The sequence below is a fragment of the Gallinula chloropus genome (genome assembly GCF_964237585.1).
Source record: "Gallinula chloropus genome assembly, chromosome: 2".
Classification (NCBI taxonomy): domain Eukaryota; kingdom Metazoa; phylum Chordata; class Aves; order Gruiformes; family Rallidae; genus Gallinula; species Gallinula chloropus.
This window is the reverse complement of record NC_140086.1, coordinates 46,276,965-46,293,319: the sequence shown is the minus strand read 5'-3', so window position 1 is coordinate 46,293,319 and position 16,355 is coordinate 46,276,965. Positions and strand designations below refer to the sequence as shown.

Here is a 16,355-nt window from a genome sequence, read left to right as displayed (position 1 = left end):
TTCTCCTCTTACTGAAGCAGTATACCCCATTCCAAGCGCTGTGACCAGCAAGAGGCATGGCTGGATACCTTCAGAAATATTAAGGCTGACAGATATGGCCATCAGAATATTTTCAGTTACAATAAACACTCTAGAAAAGACCAACTTCAGAGATTTTCCTTTTCTTTTGCTGCCAGCCACGAGCTTATTGCCTTCACACTTACAACTCACTAAAGTCACCACAGCCTTCATCCTTTGGTGATCAACCTGCGCACAAGGTAACAGCTAGTGCTGGGCTAACAACAGGGGGAGTTCAGCAGTCACAGTACAGTCAGTGCACAGACAGTATTTTATTACAAGACCAAATACAGTGCACAACACACAATCAGTATTTCCACTGCAGCAAAGCACACAACTCAGGAGAGTGCACTTCAGGGAAGTCTTGCGAGTGTGCTGAACCAGGGCTTGTTTGTAACCTTAGCACAGCAGCTGATTCCAGTCACACTACCTGTGACACCACCACCTTTCAAAAAAACCCAAAGAAAGGTATCCCCGCTTGTCAGACACCAAATAGGAAGCACAGTCAGATGAAATCAGAGGATTCTGACACCTCTTCTTAGACCCACAGGCCACTGTTTCATGACTTGTTGGGCCCCAACAACGAGGATGCAGAAAACGTTTTGGTGAACTGGAACAAATAGTCACGTTTAACTCTGTCGGTCAACCAGGTGCCAAATGGATCTTCACACACTCCAGCCTGACTCCCAGCAAACTCTAGGTAAGGAGCTCATGAATCACAGGGCAACTGCACTTCACCCATTTTGTTTGGTTGGTTTTGTTTGTGTTTGCACTGACCCAGAAGCAGTATTGGTCACCTGACTGCAGGGAAGCCTCTGGAAAAAAAGTCATTAATGTGACATGTCCCCCTCTTTGCCCAAACAAACACATTCCTGTTCTTTTGATGAATAACTAAGCCTACAGGAAATACTGTAATCTAATTCCCACTTGTTAGAAATTTTAAAAGCCTCATACCAAGGTCATTTAAAAGAGGGTTTGAAGATTGTTTTATTTTTTGAGAAATAAAAATAATCCTCAAAGGCAAATGGAATTCAATAATGCCATAAGAACCCATTAATTGTAGAACAATTTCATTAAAGCAATGTTTGCTGCAAGGTTAACAGCTAAGAAATACAATCTGTCCAGTGAATTACATTATAATATACTTACTTGGTGAATATAGTTGGCAATCTTTTAAATCACTTTTCAGCTGTGAGTTTAACAGTGCAACGTTGTCCTACTTCAGTTAAACACTACTTAATTAGAAACCACACTAAGAGGTTAAAAATTCAGAGAATTAAAATTACACACCTCACAAAGCAAACAGTGTTTAATAAGGACTTTCTTTTGGGTGGAACATTTTTAATACTTGCAAAAATAATTTATGTTGGCAGAATTTTGATATCAGTAGACCTCTAGTGGCTATTACTGTAATTGATGATTATATTACTTTAACAAAAAAAAAGTTCGCTTCAGAAACCAAAGCAGGAAAAAACATGGGAGCAAAACTGCATCAAAATGTCATTAAGGGTACAACAAAAAAAAAGGGTCTGATTTCATAACTGCTATCCAGCAAGCATTTAGACACCCAGTTCTAATTGGTTTGAATAAAATTACACAACTAAATACTTTTACAAATCTAGTTGTCAAAACCCAAATCTGAGTCAGCAGTGGGTGTTTTAAAATTCCCTGAGATTAACTCAAAAATATTTACCAAGTGCTCTGAAGGAGGAGGTATTTGCAGGCTGAGCCCACAAAGCAACAGGAAAGCACCACCTCGCTCCCCAGCCGGGACACGGGCACCCCCCCTGCCCGTGCACTGTCCCTCCTCACTCTGCATTTCAACAAAATGCAGAAAGGTAAAGACAGTAAGAGGAAAAATCTATCTGAATGTGTCCAAAAATTGTTCATCTTACTTTTACCATGTGACTAGCTGAAAGACTCTGGTGACTAACGCTTAATAGATAGTGTGTTTGTAGTCGCAAAAAGCACTTAACAGATAGTGTTAAATAAAAAACATTTTTTTATATAGTATTAACTACCTTTTTCTCTTAGGGAGTCCAAGGGGAATCAAGGGGTTTTATCTCCTAAGCAGAATCACTTGGTATCTTATGGTGTGAGTTAGCAGGAGGTAAGAAAATTGAATTTTCATTGCCTGAGGGCCTCCCATTGGCCTGTTTAGGAGGCTCCCTCTCAGCTGGTTTGTGCATACTACATCTTTCCCATGGATTTTAGATTCAGAGTAGCTACCATTTTTGCATTCCTTGCATAGTGTTCCATCTTCACAATGAGGAACTTTGCTAGGTCAGTCAAAACTGTTCAGAGATTTTTGGTGTCACCTCCTTCATATGCTGGTGAACAAATGATTGATCATAGGTACAATCAGGAAAGTCGATTCTTGTTTAAAGGAAAATCATGTGCACCTATGCATGAAATCTATTGCCTTCTGATGGCCCTCTGTGCCAAGGTGACTTTCACCACCTCACATGGTCTCAAAAACGTAATTCTGCACCACACATTTAGGCTTAGAACCTAAAGAAATGGTAGCTAGAAAGTATCTTTTATACATAACCTTACATCTCTTTGTGTACACACCGACAGAAGATACAGCACTCTCAAAAGGATGAACTTTTGCCATGCCACAGGATTTTAAAAAAGGAATTGAGGGCCCACATAATCAAAGCCAGATCATTTGAATGAAAGAAACATGGTGGAAATGAGTCCAAAGAGATCTGAGCACACACGGGGACATGCAGCGAAGTATAAAATGTGTGTGCCAGAGCAAAAATCTCTCCCTCAAGGAAGACCTTCCAGCACACAGCCACTGAAGCTATTCTTAACTGATTATTGTAGGCTAAGGGGTTCAAAAATAGTCTAAAACATTTACAGCTAGGCACTCATACATTCAATAGAGTTCAGCAGATGATCTCTTGGCAATCGATGTCCAATAGCTGTCTATTCAGATAGGATGAGGGCTGTTCATTATCAATCATCTCCTTGCCCAAGGGTGTTGCCAAACTCGTTAATGGTAAGTTTGGCTGAGCAACCTGGCTAGCACTGGTGGCAATACTACCCTGCAGAAACTTTGTGCTGTGTGCCAGCAGAGATAACCTGCCATTGCAAAGCTGGTTGAGCAATTCAAAGAGAAGTGGTGTGTATTTTTAAAAACAACAAAACAATATAAAAATAAGCCCGAGGTGGTCTGGTTAATTTATTAATTTATTTCTGAGTGTTCTTTGCATTGCTGAACAGCTACAAATTGGAAAATAGAAAGTGTGCTAGCTCCCAGCATTTAACACTTCTCTCAGGATCTGCACATACTGTTTAAGTTCTTTAATTTCTACTGAAATAGTATTTTGCTGTCCTCCATATCCAAGAAGTATACTGTGTGTAAATGAGATGAACTCAGATGGTTCTTGACACATCCCACCAAGACAAATATTCATCCAAACAGTTGCAATTCCTGTTCCTTACTCTGCTCCTCAGAGCTTCCTCAGAGCCCAAAGCTGGGAAGAGCCAGCCCTTCTGGACAACCTTCGGCTCTTCCCTTATGCTCCTGGTTACGGTCTCTTTGGAAACAGAGGAGTGGGAAGCTGCACAATAGGGAACAGCTCCATTTAACTGAGCTTTTCTCATTGCAACTAAGACCACAAGTGCCTCTACCTAACAGGGAAGTCAAAATGGAGTGGCAAACTCAATGGAAAGAGAAGTAAGTTTGAACACCCTTCCGTACATGTTTGAATTTGTCCTGAAATGGAACAAGAAGGGTCAGAGTATCAGCAGTGAAGAATGAAGAGCTGTGAGTTCAAGGTATTTTCTGGGTTCAACTGACCCTGTCAGGACCCCAGCCCAAGGCAGACCTGGCAGCAGACTGAAGAGCTGGAATCAGAGTAACCGGTGGAACTACCCACTATTGATTCTGCTACAAAAATCCTCTGTGTGTTGCAGGGTTCACTGGTACTTCTCAACTCCAGAAAACTCATTTGAGTTAAAGATGTGGATGTCTGATCCATGAGGCTCTAATGCTAGCTGATAAAGACCTGGAATTTGGGTTCAACCTGAAACATCACAGACGTTCTTCCTTTTTTATTTAAAACAAAGATTTTAAAGGGTTCATTGATGACCATTCTTAAAGCAAAGAACAAAGGAACTCACTGGCATTTTCTGTTCTTACCAAAGCTTGCCTGCACAGGATCTATATAGACATAAGGATAAATACATCATGATCCAAAGTCCAAAAGCAAGGCCTCAGCCCTACCTTGAAAACATCAGCACCTTGCAGCTTCCCTCGGGCCTTTCATGTCGTGCGTCCAACAGAGCTCTTCCCAGAGAGGAAGCTTCTGGCCTGTCTTCACAGCTGTCCTCTCCTTGCCTGCGTAAAGGTGTCACTAAAAGTGCCTGCCACACTTCAGCTCAGCTGGAGCAGGAAGAAAGAAAATGCTCCTACTTTGGATACCTTTGGCCAATCCATATGTTCTACTCATTCTCCTATCTGGCATGTTCAGGGAATCCAATTTAGAGTAGTAAAGACTATCTCACAAGATGTAGGTGGATCTTAAAATACCCTCCAGATCTCTGGTTTAGCATAAAAGCTGTTCCTCTTTAATATCAAAGGATTTGTTGAAAGAAAATAAAATTCTATATATAGCCAGTGCTGAATCAGTGTGAACATCCAGGAAAAAAAAAACAAAACCAAATCATTTTCAGTGTTCAGGACCAAAAAACATCCTTTCCTTCAAAAAGCTAGTCACATTTCATTACAGAGTAGTGCAGATATAACATAAGGTAGAATTTTTTTCCACTAACTCTACAGCTCCCTGACATTAGAGATTGTAGTTGCCAAAAACCCTCTGTCACCTCTGTTCACGCTCATAGGAGGAATATGACAGTAATGTCCCCTCACTTCTTTACCCATTCCCCAGAGTTCCTGGACACATACATCACTTACAGCCATCAATAAATTCCAGCATCAACAAATTGGTAACTCAATTTTTTAAATTAACTTATCTTTTGGACTATTTTGTTTTATTTCACAGTCTGCAAGCTATGTTCTGGTCTTCAGTCATATTGCTGGCAATTTCTGATACCTTGGGCTTCCAAATAACACATATTGCTGTGACTCAAGGCAACAGACCTTCTCTTTGTGTCAAAGACCCAGCTCCACAGGCTTTCTGATTTAACTAGGGAGATGGGAGAGTAACTTTTCTGAGCTTTGCTATTTCTGCTAATAGCTCTAAACATTCTGGGTTAATGATGCTCTGAGTCACTGGAAATAGCTGTCACTCTTGTTGTATGGATGGGTAAAAAGATGGTAATATTCCCTCAAAATGCTCCCAGTTGAAAATGTTTCCTTTAGCCTTACTCCTTAGAACAATAAAACTACCGAATCAGGCCTTCAATTTAAATGCACATGCAAACACCCTCAGACTGGAAAAGATGCTCCACATGCAGAGGGTGGGTGGGAAGAGGTGACAGCGTCTCTTCTGGAGCGCAGACAACAGAACACAGCACACCACTGGCCCCGTGCTGCTGACTTCCTGCTATTCCAGGCACTGTCCCCAGCCACCACTGTGGTTACCTCACCACCTGAAGAGGAGAATGGAGAGCAGGTGAACATCACCAGGTTTTTCTTACTGCCACTGCACCTTGGAATTATAAATTGTGCCTAATAATGGATGAAGGTAAGATTATATTTTTCATACTTACAGGGATGCACTGACAACTATCAACTACCCGAGAAATCAATAATGCAGACAGAAAATAATAGCTGGTTTTAAACAAGGTCAGAACCTCATTTGCTATAAACCACTGTAGGCCCACTGAGAACATGATGCAGGACATCTAAATTCGCCTGCACTGACATTTTCCTTTCACACACTGGCAAGTAATGCTCTTTTAAACAGCTCCTTTGTGGACTGACTAGAAGAGAACTTGCAAACCTTCCCAAGAGCAGCACTTCCAAAGGCACAAATGGCAGAACAGTGCACTCTCTCCTCCTACCTCTCTGCAGGAGTTTGAGGTCTAACCACCACTTACACCTCTGCCAAGCCCCTCACTACTGCCTCTTCTCTGCCTGCCAGAAAACTCTTTGGAAAACTGTTTTTCCTTGTTGTTAAAACCAACTTTCTCTTCTCATACTCAGGATGCAAGCCAAAAAGCAGCATGAAGATATCTTACCTTTTTATTTGTTCTGCCCCAGGATATTCTCATGGAAGGACATGCCTTCCAACCACCAGCACCCTTTCCTTTACTACCATTCTCTGACACCACATCGATTCAGATGGAAAATAACCAAATATGAAGTACCGAGGAGAAAAATTTCAGATTTCCTCAGACTGAGAACCAAAGATTATTCTGAAAACTGTCTCTCTCCTGCCACAGCTCACACCTCACAGACACAAAAAACCCCAAACCCTCAGTGTTCTTCCCCAGTAGCTACAGGAACCTGTAGAAAAAACCTGTTTCTTATCACTTTGACACCAATGCACAAAGCTTTTCACTCCACAATCCATCTCTTTCTCCAGCTATCTTGATGTTTAGATAGGAGGGGGAAAAAAGCCTTTTAACAATGAAGACAGACAAATGAGAGGTGGTAGGAGGGAGGAAGTGCCTCCTGATCATCTTCCAGTAACAAGAACATCCGGCTTTATATTACTCAGCCTACTTGACAATTTTGGGACCTTTTAAGATTCTGTGTTATTGGCTGCCCAATGACCCCTCTGCAATGAGTAGCAACATCTTTAACTAGATCAGGTTGCTCAGCCTGACCTTGGATTTTTCCAGGGATGGGGCATCTACCACCATTCTGAGCAACCTGTTCCAGTAAAAAATGTCACTGTTTTCCACTTGGATATTGAACCATTGCCTGTAACTCACTGTACTTAAGAATGAAACCACCTATAGAAGAGCCCTCAGGAGACCATTTGCTCACCCATACCAATTGTCAAGTCCACACGAGCCAACTGTTCTCCACTCAATCTCTGCCCTGCCCTGCAAAGCACCACTGGAAATGGTTCTGAGAGGAAGTCCTTAACATGGGCACTGGCATGTATCGGGAGAACACTTTGAAGCATGGAAAGAGCATCACTCATGGAAACTGCTTCTACAAGAGAAGCTCCTACCCAACCAAATTTATTTTTGTATTTTATGATGCTTCCCTGGAAGAAAAATGTGCTGCTAAGCTGCTGTAGGTACTGCTGCACCTTTGATACAACCTGCAGTAGTCTGATAGGAGTTACAGACATTGACATATGCTGTTTCTTGCTGTTGCTCCTATTAAACAGAAAAACACAAGTTGGATCAGATGAAACATACCTTATGATTTGTTTGAAACACATTCAAACAAAACCTTTTCCACCCACACCAGAACAACAAGAAGCAAGAGATACAAACTCTTTTTTTTTTTTTTTTTTTGCCTTGGAGCTTCAAGAGGCATTGGAATATATACCTGTGAGAAGATACAGAGTAGTAGTTATGAGTCATGACCACCTGAGGAACCTGAACATACATAATTGCATTGGACCTGATAAGATGCATCCCAAAATCCTGGGGTAGTCAGCTGATATAGTTTCTATGCTGCTGTCGTGGTTTCACCCCGGCTGAGGGCCAAGATCCACGCAGCTGCCTGCTCCTTAAAGGAAAAGAGCAGGTTAAAGGGAAGGGGGGGGGGGGGGGGGGGTGAGAAGTAAGGGAAGGGAAAAGGAAGAGGAAGGGGCAAATAACCCCAAAATCAAGAAATTAAGAGGCCCGTGGGTTGGGATAAGGATAGTTTACTAAGATAACAGAAAGACACAATGTAACAATGCTAACAGGACTCCAGAGCAAAAATATATGAAGCTGTTGATACACAATGCAGTTTCTCACCGAACCACACAACTCAGGCCGTGCCACCCAGAGCCGTCCCAGAACCCGACCGTCCCCCAGAACCGCGCGTCCCGGAGCCACCCCAGGCCTTCCTCCCGTCAGCCCCCGATATCCTGGGCAGGACGTAACTGGCGTGGAATACTCTCTTTGGTCAGCTCGGTCACCTGTCCTGGCTTCGCCCCTCCTTTCTCATGAAGTGCTGAGAAAGTCCTTGACTGTCTGACAGCAACTAGAAACATCAGGGTGTTATCAGCACTACTCCCATCTTACTCTCAAACACAACATTCCATCCACTGTTACAAATGAATTTAACTCCATCCTGACCAGAACCAGGACAGCTGCTCTCTCTGATATTTGAAAAGTCATAGCAGTCAGGTGAAGTCCCTGGAGACTGCAAAAAGGGAAGCATTGCACACAGTTTTCAAAAGGGTAGAAAGGAGGACCCTGGGAACCACTGACCTGTCAGACTCATCCCTGTGCCATAGAAAGGTCCTTCTAGAAGTTATGTCAGGGCACATGGAGGACAGGGAGGTGATTCAAGACCGCAAGCATGGCTTCACCTATGCCTGATCAATCTATTATCCTTCTGTGATGGTGTGACAACATCAGTGGACAAGGAAAGAGCTATGGATGTCATCTATCTGGACTTCTGTAACACCTTTGACACGGTACCCCACAACATCCTTCTCCCTAAATTGAACATTATGGATTTGATGGAATTGGATGGATGGTCACATCCAGAAAGTAATAGTGAACAGTTAAATGTTCAGATGGAGATCAGGGTTTAGTGGTGTCCCTAAGAGGTCCTTGCTGGGACCAATACTGTTTAATATCTTCATCAATAACATAGTGGGATCGAGTGCACCCTCAGCAAATGTACAGATGACACCAACCTGAGTGGTTGATGCATCATGAAGGATAGGGTACATCCAAGAGGGAGCTGGACAAGCTTGATTCTGCTCCTCTGCTCAGGAAAGCCCACCTGAAGTACTGTGTGACCAGCTCTGGGGTCCTCAGCACAGGAAAGTCATGGGCCTTTTGGACTAGGTCCATAGGAGGGCCACAAAAATGATCAGAGGGATAGGGCACCTCTCCTATATACCCAAAGTCTGAGAGAGTTGGACTTGTTCAGCCTGGAGAAAAGAAGGCTGTGGGACACTGTATTGTAGTCTTTTGATACTTAACGGGGGCTCATAAGAAAGACAGGGACAGACTCCTTACCAGGACCTGTAGAAAGGACAAGGTGTAATGGTTCTAAACTAAAAGGAGGTAGATTCAGACTAGATATTACAAATTATTTTTTTTATGATCAGGAACAGGTTGCCCACAGAGGCAATTGATGCCCCATCCCAGGAAACACTGAAGCTCAGGCTGGAGAGGGCTTTGAGCAAGCTGATCTAGTTGAAGATGTGCCTGCTCACTGCAAGGGGACTGGACTAGATGACCTTTAAAGGTCCCTTCCAAAGTAAGCTATTCTGTGATTCTGTACTGCTCTGGCTGGGTTTAGCCTTCACAGAATCACCTCTTCTAGAAATTCAGGCCCATGGTATTTCCAAACTCTCTGAGATGGTCTCTAATTAGAGCACAGGAATATGTATCATCTGCCTAATAACAGATGCCCATGTCATAAAGCTTTTCCTCTCTTCAGTCACCATTTCAGTTTACTTAGAAATAGGTAGCTACAGAAAGTGACATATATGTGGTAAGAGAATGATAGATTTGTAAATATGGTTATGAAACATACAGACAGAAAAATCTATTCTTAGAAATAGATACTTTTGTGTACAGTTGAATTAGCTTTGTGCTTCTTCCATGCTGTGTAATGAAATATACAACAGGTCTAACATACGACTCAAGGCTAACTTTAGTTTTAATAAATGCTTCTGGAAAAATGACCCATCAAGCTAGCAAGCTCAATCTCTGCTACTAAGCAGCCTTCCTAACCCTCTACTCTCTGGATTTTTCCTTAGAACTGATTTCTGTTCACATCCATTGAGTACAGCCAGGAAGAAACAAACAGTAAAGCGTCCACGTACTCACATAAGAAAGTAAAGTAAAATTTTCCTGCCTCAAAGGGTGCTGAAGGGAGACAGTTTTCACTCTCAGCAGAAGGGAAGAGTATGGAGAGTGCTCTTCTCATTTTTTTCCATTCAGGTTCAAAGTGTAACTAATTGCAGTATCCCCAAGAGGTAGTCAAGCAGCATGGGAGACTAGATTTCTTCCTGACCCACAAGACAGGAATATCTTTAAAGAAACTCATTATTATTCAGAGAAATCTGCTCTGTAGGGCAGGAAGAGTTTTAAAACAAAATCATGATTTCCCTTCTACCCGAATAAAAATTAACCCCCCCAGATATCAGTACCGCTAATACCTGTTCTCTCCATCATACAGGTGCACTTGATGGTCAGTTAGGTTGGGGGTCTTACTAGCCAGTTTGTTCTCACCCAGTTGTTAGCCAACTCACTATTTACACGAGGTCCTTGTGTAACTTGAGCTCAGAAGCAATGGGCTTTTGTTCTATTACAGTAGGCTAGTTAGGTGGGCCACACGCCTGATCTGCAACACCCCGGTTGTCCTCCCCCTTGAAACCACATCTCAGCATCCTCTTCTAATCCCAGTTGCTCATAACATGCATCTTCAAAACAGCAGATTCCCTAGAAAAAAAAGATGTTTATAAAACAGAACTGCCCCACAGCCTACCAACTGGACTTCTCACAACCAGGCAGCACATTGGGAGTGGGTCCAACAAACAGGAAAGACTAATAGGCTACCATTACCCATCCAGTAGAAGTATAAGCTCTTCTGAAAGAAACCTGTTCTTCTGCATGGCCACAGCAGTGTCAGAGCTGCCTGTAAAAGGCTAGGAGCATACATAGTTTCTTAGGTGGTGAAGAATTGTTTCTGAGAAAAAATAATTGTTTTCTTATGTCTACCTGCCCCTTTGCAAAGCTGCACTTAAGTAAACTGCCACTGAAATCAGCACAGTACAGTGCCAACAGAGAGAATCAAGAAACTCCACAGAACCCTCTTTCTTAAATTACCCTGGAGAATTGGCCAGCCTGTCATCTTACTCTTCAAAACCCACCTGTGCCATAAGCCTTTTAATGTTGTCACCAACATTTCCCACCTCCTTGTGTAAGTTATCATTCCAGGCTCTTTTTTTTTCCCAGGGACTGAGTGGCAGCTTGCTACTGAGTAGCTCCTTCAGAGAACAGAAAAATATTTGTCCTTTGTAACAGGCTTTACAACATCCGTGCTTTTAATTACCATAGAGCACATCTGCAGGAGCTATAACAGTATGTGTGACCATAAGGCTGTGACTACAGATGTACAGGAATAACCAGGGATTACAGTCTGACCCAGCAACTGATGCGCTGTTCCTCGAGAGCACCCACAACTACTACAGAATTGCAGGAATGTAGCAGAAAGAAGAAAGGAAGATGCAGGAACACAGACAGAGCTTGTGGCTAACTCACTGGTGGTTTAATTAAAGCTCCAGTAGCAATTTCAGCACCCATATTAATTACTTTAGGTGCAGTTCAACTACTCAGATCCCAGTTCAACTACCCAGATTCAGAAAGGCTGAATGAACTGAGGCTGTTCAGCCTTGAGAAAAGAAGACTAAGAGGGGCTCTGATTAATGTTTATAAATATCTGAAGTGTGGGACACAAGGGGAAATGGCCAACCGTTTTTCAGTGGTCTGTGGAGACAGGACAAGGGGCAATGGCTGCAAGTTGGAGCACAGGAAGTTCCGCACCAACATGCAGAAGAACTTTTTCACAGTGAGGGTGACAGAGCCCTGGGACAGGCTGCCCAGGGGGGCTTGTGGAGTCTCCTCCGCTGGAGATATTCAAGACCCATCTGGACACCTACTAGTGCAACCTGTCCTAGGGAACCTGCTTTGGCAGGGGGGTTGGACCCGATGATCTCTGGAGGTCCCTTCCAACCCCTACGATTCTGCGAATCTGTGAATTATGAAAACATGAAGGATGAAACCTTGTCTCCACTGGAGTTTGCAGAAATCCTTCCCATTGATTTTAGTAAGGTTTTACTTGCACCCATGTATATTTCAGATGTGATCATACTGGATACAATTTCCAAAAGCCAAGTCACTAAATCTTAAAAGTTCTTTGCAACCTCTCATAAAAATGTGGTCCTTGGACAAGTAACTAAGAGGGATGTTTTGAAGTTAGCAATTGATTTTAGACAGACAGAAATCCTAGTTTCCTTTGGCAAATAAGATGCATACAGACCAGTAAACTATTCAAAGATTATTCATCGATTCTTCATATATATAAAAGGAGTCTTCTTAAAAGAGGTCTGCCAGCACAGGTTGCTTCAATTCACTTTCTGCCTCTCAAGACCGCCTGGCTGCCCTCTACTATTTGTACCACCTCCTCTAGAAAAGGGCCCGTTTCTCCCATTGCAGGCAATTCACATTAAAATTTCTGAAGCCTTGCAGTTCTGTCTCTTCATCTTCTCTTTGACAGGCTGCAGCATCAGCTCCCTTCAGAATAACCATCCAAGAGACACTTAAATAGTGTGACGTAACAAGCCCACTGCATGTCTTCGCCAATTAAGTCATTAAAATTTTAGTATGCTTTGTATTTCGGTTCTTCGGTACAGTAACTTTGTGTAATTGAAATGTCATCTCTCTATTTTGTTTTCTTTGCAGAGAAAAAAAAAAAAAAACAAAACCAAAACCAACCCTATTCCCTGCCTGTATCTCCTAATTTCTTTTCCCATCATAGCAGTAATAGCAATTATAGCTCCCAAGAATTTAGACTAGTCTGTTGATATGGTTGTATCTCAGTGTTTCTCAAAGCGCAAAATCAAATTTTCTAATCAATTATTGCCCCAAAGTACCTATAACTGTTGCCTTATTTAAAAGCTGCCAGTGAACCACATGCTTTATCCTGGTTTATGATCTCATTTGGATCTCCGTGACAGCGCCTATGCTTATGTGAAATCCAAGTTTCAGAGTGCGGAACGCTAAACACAGAGGTTTGAACTCCACTTTCCAGTCAGAGTAATTATTCCTTTTAACAGTTTGTGTATAGCAGGGACCCAAGGTGGTTATAAACAAGGATCACTCTGCCTTCTGCATAGGAAAGAGCTCCACCCAGTAAAGCAGATAGGACCAGGACACCGGGGCTGCTAGAAGTTCAGTAGGTGCAGTCACCAGTTCTCTCTGACAGGCATTAAGATGACTCCTTGATTAAAACCACTGAAATTAAACTGAAGCACTGAGGAAGGTTTTAAGATACAAAGATGCAACCAGCCCCATAACCAAAAACCTCTGCAGTAGGGACTGATCTCAAGGCAGTATTTCTGCTGTAAAAACACATTCCAGCTGCCAGACTTGCACACTAAGGAGTTGTAATCTGATGGAGATGGAGAAAAGCTTGGTGCTGACCTATGGCATCAATTTCTCTTCAGTTCTGTGCACCTACATCTGAAAATCGCACGATAGAAATGTGGGTTCTTTATGTTCACTCTTATCTGAATTTATTCTAATGGTAATGCCAACCCTTACAATCGAGGTTCTGGGTTGGTTTCTCAGCACCACACACACACAGTGCAGCACACAAAGGCAACTAAGTGTGCTCCCTTGCATCTTTTCCCAGAGCAGGTTTGAGTAGCTACTCATGTCTGTCTGTCTGTCTGGAAGGGTGCTCCTTCAGCATCGGTCAGTGCCTACCTGGCATGCAGCCGTAGAGACACTGCTTGAGCCTCACAGGTCCCCCAGCAAGCTGGTAACCAGTCACCAAGTGCTAGATAAACTTGTAAGAAAGCCTGGCTGTGTTTTAATCTGTGCTGATGGTAAATGTAATTGTTGTATTTTTGTGTCTCCAGTCCACCTGCAAACCATCACTTCCATCTTTCTCACAAGAACCAGGCTGTCAGCATTCACAAATACTTGGAAGACATCACCAGAGTTCAGTCTATCCTGAACCTTTTGAATGGTTTTATCATTTCTTCCATCCTGTTATTGAGAAGTGCCAGAGATAGTGTGTCCCTGTGCCTCAGAATAGCAGATACAGTTACTATTTGGCAACATTAAATCAACTATTTGAAAACACAGATATCAGAAAAATATATATAACCACTTCCCATGTGTTAAATATTACAAAGCTACAGTGCTCAAAAAGTACTGCTCTTTTTTCTAATCAAATTATTTGCATTTGGTTAAAAAAAAATTACTCCTAATTTTAATCATTTTATATTACAAATATTTTATCAAACAAGTAACACTTTAAAGAAGTTTCCACTAAGAAATTATCTTTCACAAGACAGTCCAGTGTCTCTAGGGAATTTCCTGTTCAGAAAAAAAATTAAAATTAATAGCTTCCTTAATTAAAATACAACACAGTGAAGAATTAATGGCTAAATTTAATTTTCTTTAAAGCAGATTGTTCTATATTCCCTTTACTGAAATAAAAATGCTCTATTATGTTATTCTGTATTAAACATAAGGAAAAAAGTGGAATCAATGTCTAGAATATACTTTAAAATTAGTTATGAGAAAGCTCTCCCTATACTGTAAAGGAGCAGATAAATGAAATCAAGCAATCTGCAAACATTCAGATTGTTCTGCTAAACTCAACTGGCACATACAAAAGGATGAACTGTGTAAAGCATCTGTACTGGGAAGCAAAATTAAATCCCAACATCAGAATGCCTCTCCTTAATTTTGATGTTACAGAGACAGGGGAGGGAAAAGGCTGAAAGATGCTAGGATAAGGGAAAAGAACAAAGAAAATCAACCAAACCCAAACCAACGCTTGCAGAAATCCTGCCAAGCTTAGTTACAGGGGTTTGCAAACTGAAATCGAAAGCGAACTGGCTCCCTTCAGTACCTGCCTCAGGAAGAGACAGCTGGGTTGGTCAGTCACATTGCCACAGTGAGGTATCTATCGACAGAGAACCTGTACAGCACCCATGCAGCCCACGGACCTGTTTTGAAGGTGTAAAAGAACACAGGTCTGCAGCTAGCCCTTTATTCAGGGGGGATGCCTCACTTACCACTAGATTGCTGATGTAAAAAAGAATGGCTGTGAAAAGAGTGAATGGTCCATGAGCATTTTAGCGCTACTTGTGAAAAGATAATTCTAATTTCTCAGCTATTATTGGCTGCAAGTATTCTCTGATGTAATTACGGAGTAATAGCCGAGAACTTGATTGTAACCAACAGTTAGTAGTTTGTTGCTAACAAGGCAAACACGACAAACAATTTTGAGGCAATTATTGTCATTACAAGCCACACTCAATTGTTCAAGGCAAGCGTAATAGAAAGTGACAGTTGTGCAGCTGGGAGGGTGGTGCGGGAAACAAGACTGTTCTCTGGTTGCAACAGACCAGTCAGACTCTAGCAGAGAGGCTGCTCAATGCATAATTCATGTTTAATAATATTTTAGTCTCTAAAGCAAATTACAGTATAAGATAAAAACCAAAGACGTGTCAGAAAAAGAACACAAGTTATTAAAAGATGAGAGAAGACACCCAGAAGTAAAATGGAGCAGGGGGGGATACACAGTATGCCTACATATTAAAAGGAGTCTGTTTTAACAGTAATCCATTTGCTACACTTCAGTGCAAGGGGTGCTCATGTCCAAATCCTGGTTTGAGACCCTGACAGATTAGTCAGGTCCACTGAGTTAGTGGAGTTCTGGAAGTTCCTTCCATTAATCTGGAGGAAGGCAGGAGTAGTCTCCGTGGAGAGACACTGATACTTAATTTGTATCACAGTTGAGTTGTACAGAGAGTCTAAGGAAGGTTTTCATCTATTATCGTACAACAGAAGCGCCTTATATGTCAGCTCAGTATTCTGATGACAGTGCACACACCAGCTGCCGCGTCAGCAGCCAGTGCATTAAAATACTTGATTTGATGAAAATTCCAGCCAGCTCTCCTTAATGATGTTAAAGACTGAAAGAAGTTTGTAATGCACCCAGACCAACGTTTCAAGCTCTTGCCCAGGCTCACTACAAATCGTAACACTGCTCAGACGTCATTACAGTGTCACTCATAGGGCCTTTTGCAACAATAGGGTCTCATCTCTAAAGAAGCCAACAAAAAGCCACTGAAACTAGATTTCCACAGCTCTCCAGTTTTCTGTTCTTGTTTCACCATTTCCTTCCTCCTTCTAATGTACTGGTTTATGCAAATCATATTACATCATAGCAAATCTGATGGGCCAGTCACCCCAGCTGTAGTGCTGCTGAAGCAAAATAATACTAATAATATATGCCAGGTTCTCAGGTCCACTTCAGCTCTGCTCAGGTGAGGATGATGCTGATTTTCTCAGATGGAGCAATATATTATAAGCCTCTGTCGCTAAAGAAACCTTTGTGATTTTGGTAGGTGTAAGACAAGAATCGGTGCAGCCCACAGACTTACTCTTTTGCTTTATTCAGTAATGAAGCCGGTGCTTGCAAAAGGTGGCACATGGAC

The 16,355-nt window shown here is 42.1% G+C and overlaps 1 protein-coding gene across 3 annotated transcripts in view; it reads right to left on the bottom strand.

Moving 5' to 3' along the window:
* The window catches only part of NOL4 (nucleolar protein 4), a gene marked incomplete at both ends in the record, with an annotated part of 194,429 nt that overhangs the window by 122,024 nt on the left and 56,050 nt on the right, over positions 1-16,355 (bottom strand). The window lies entirely within an intron of this gene.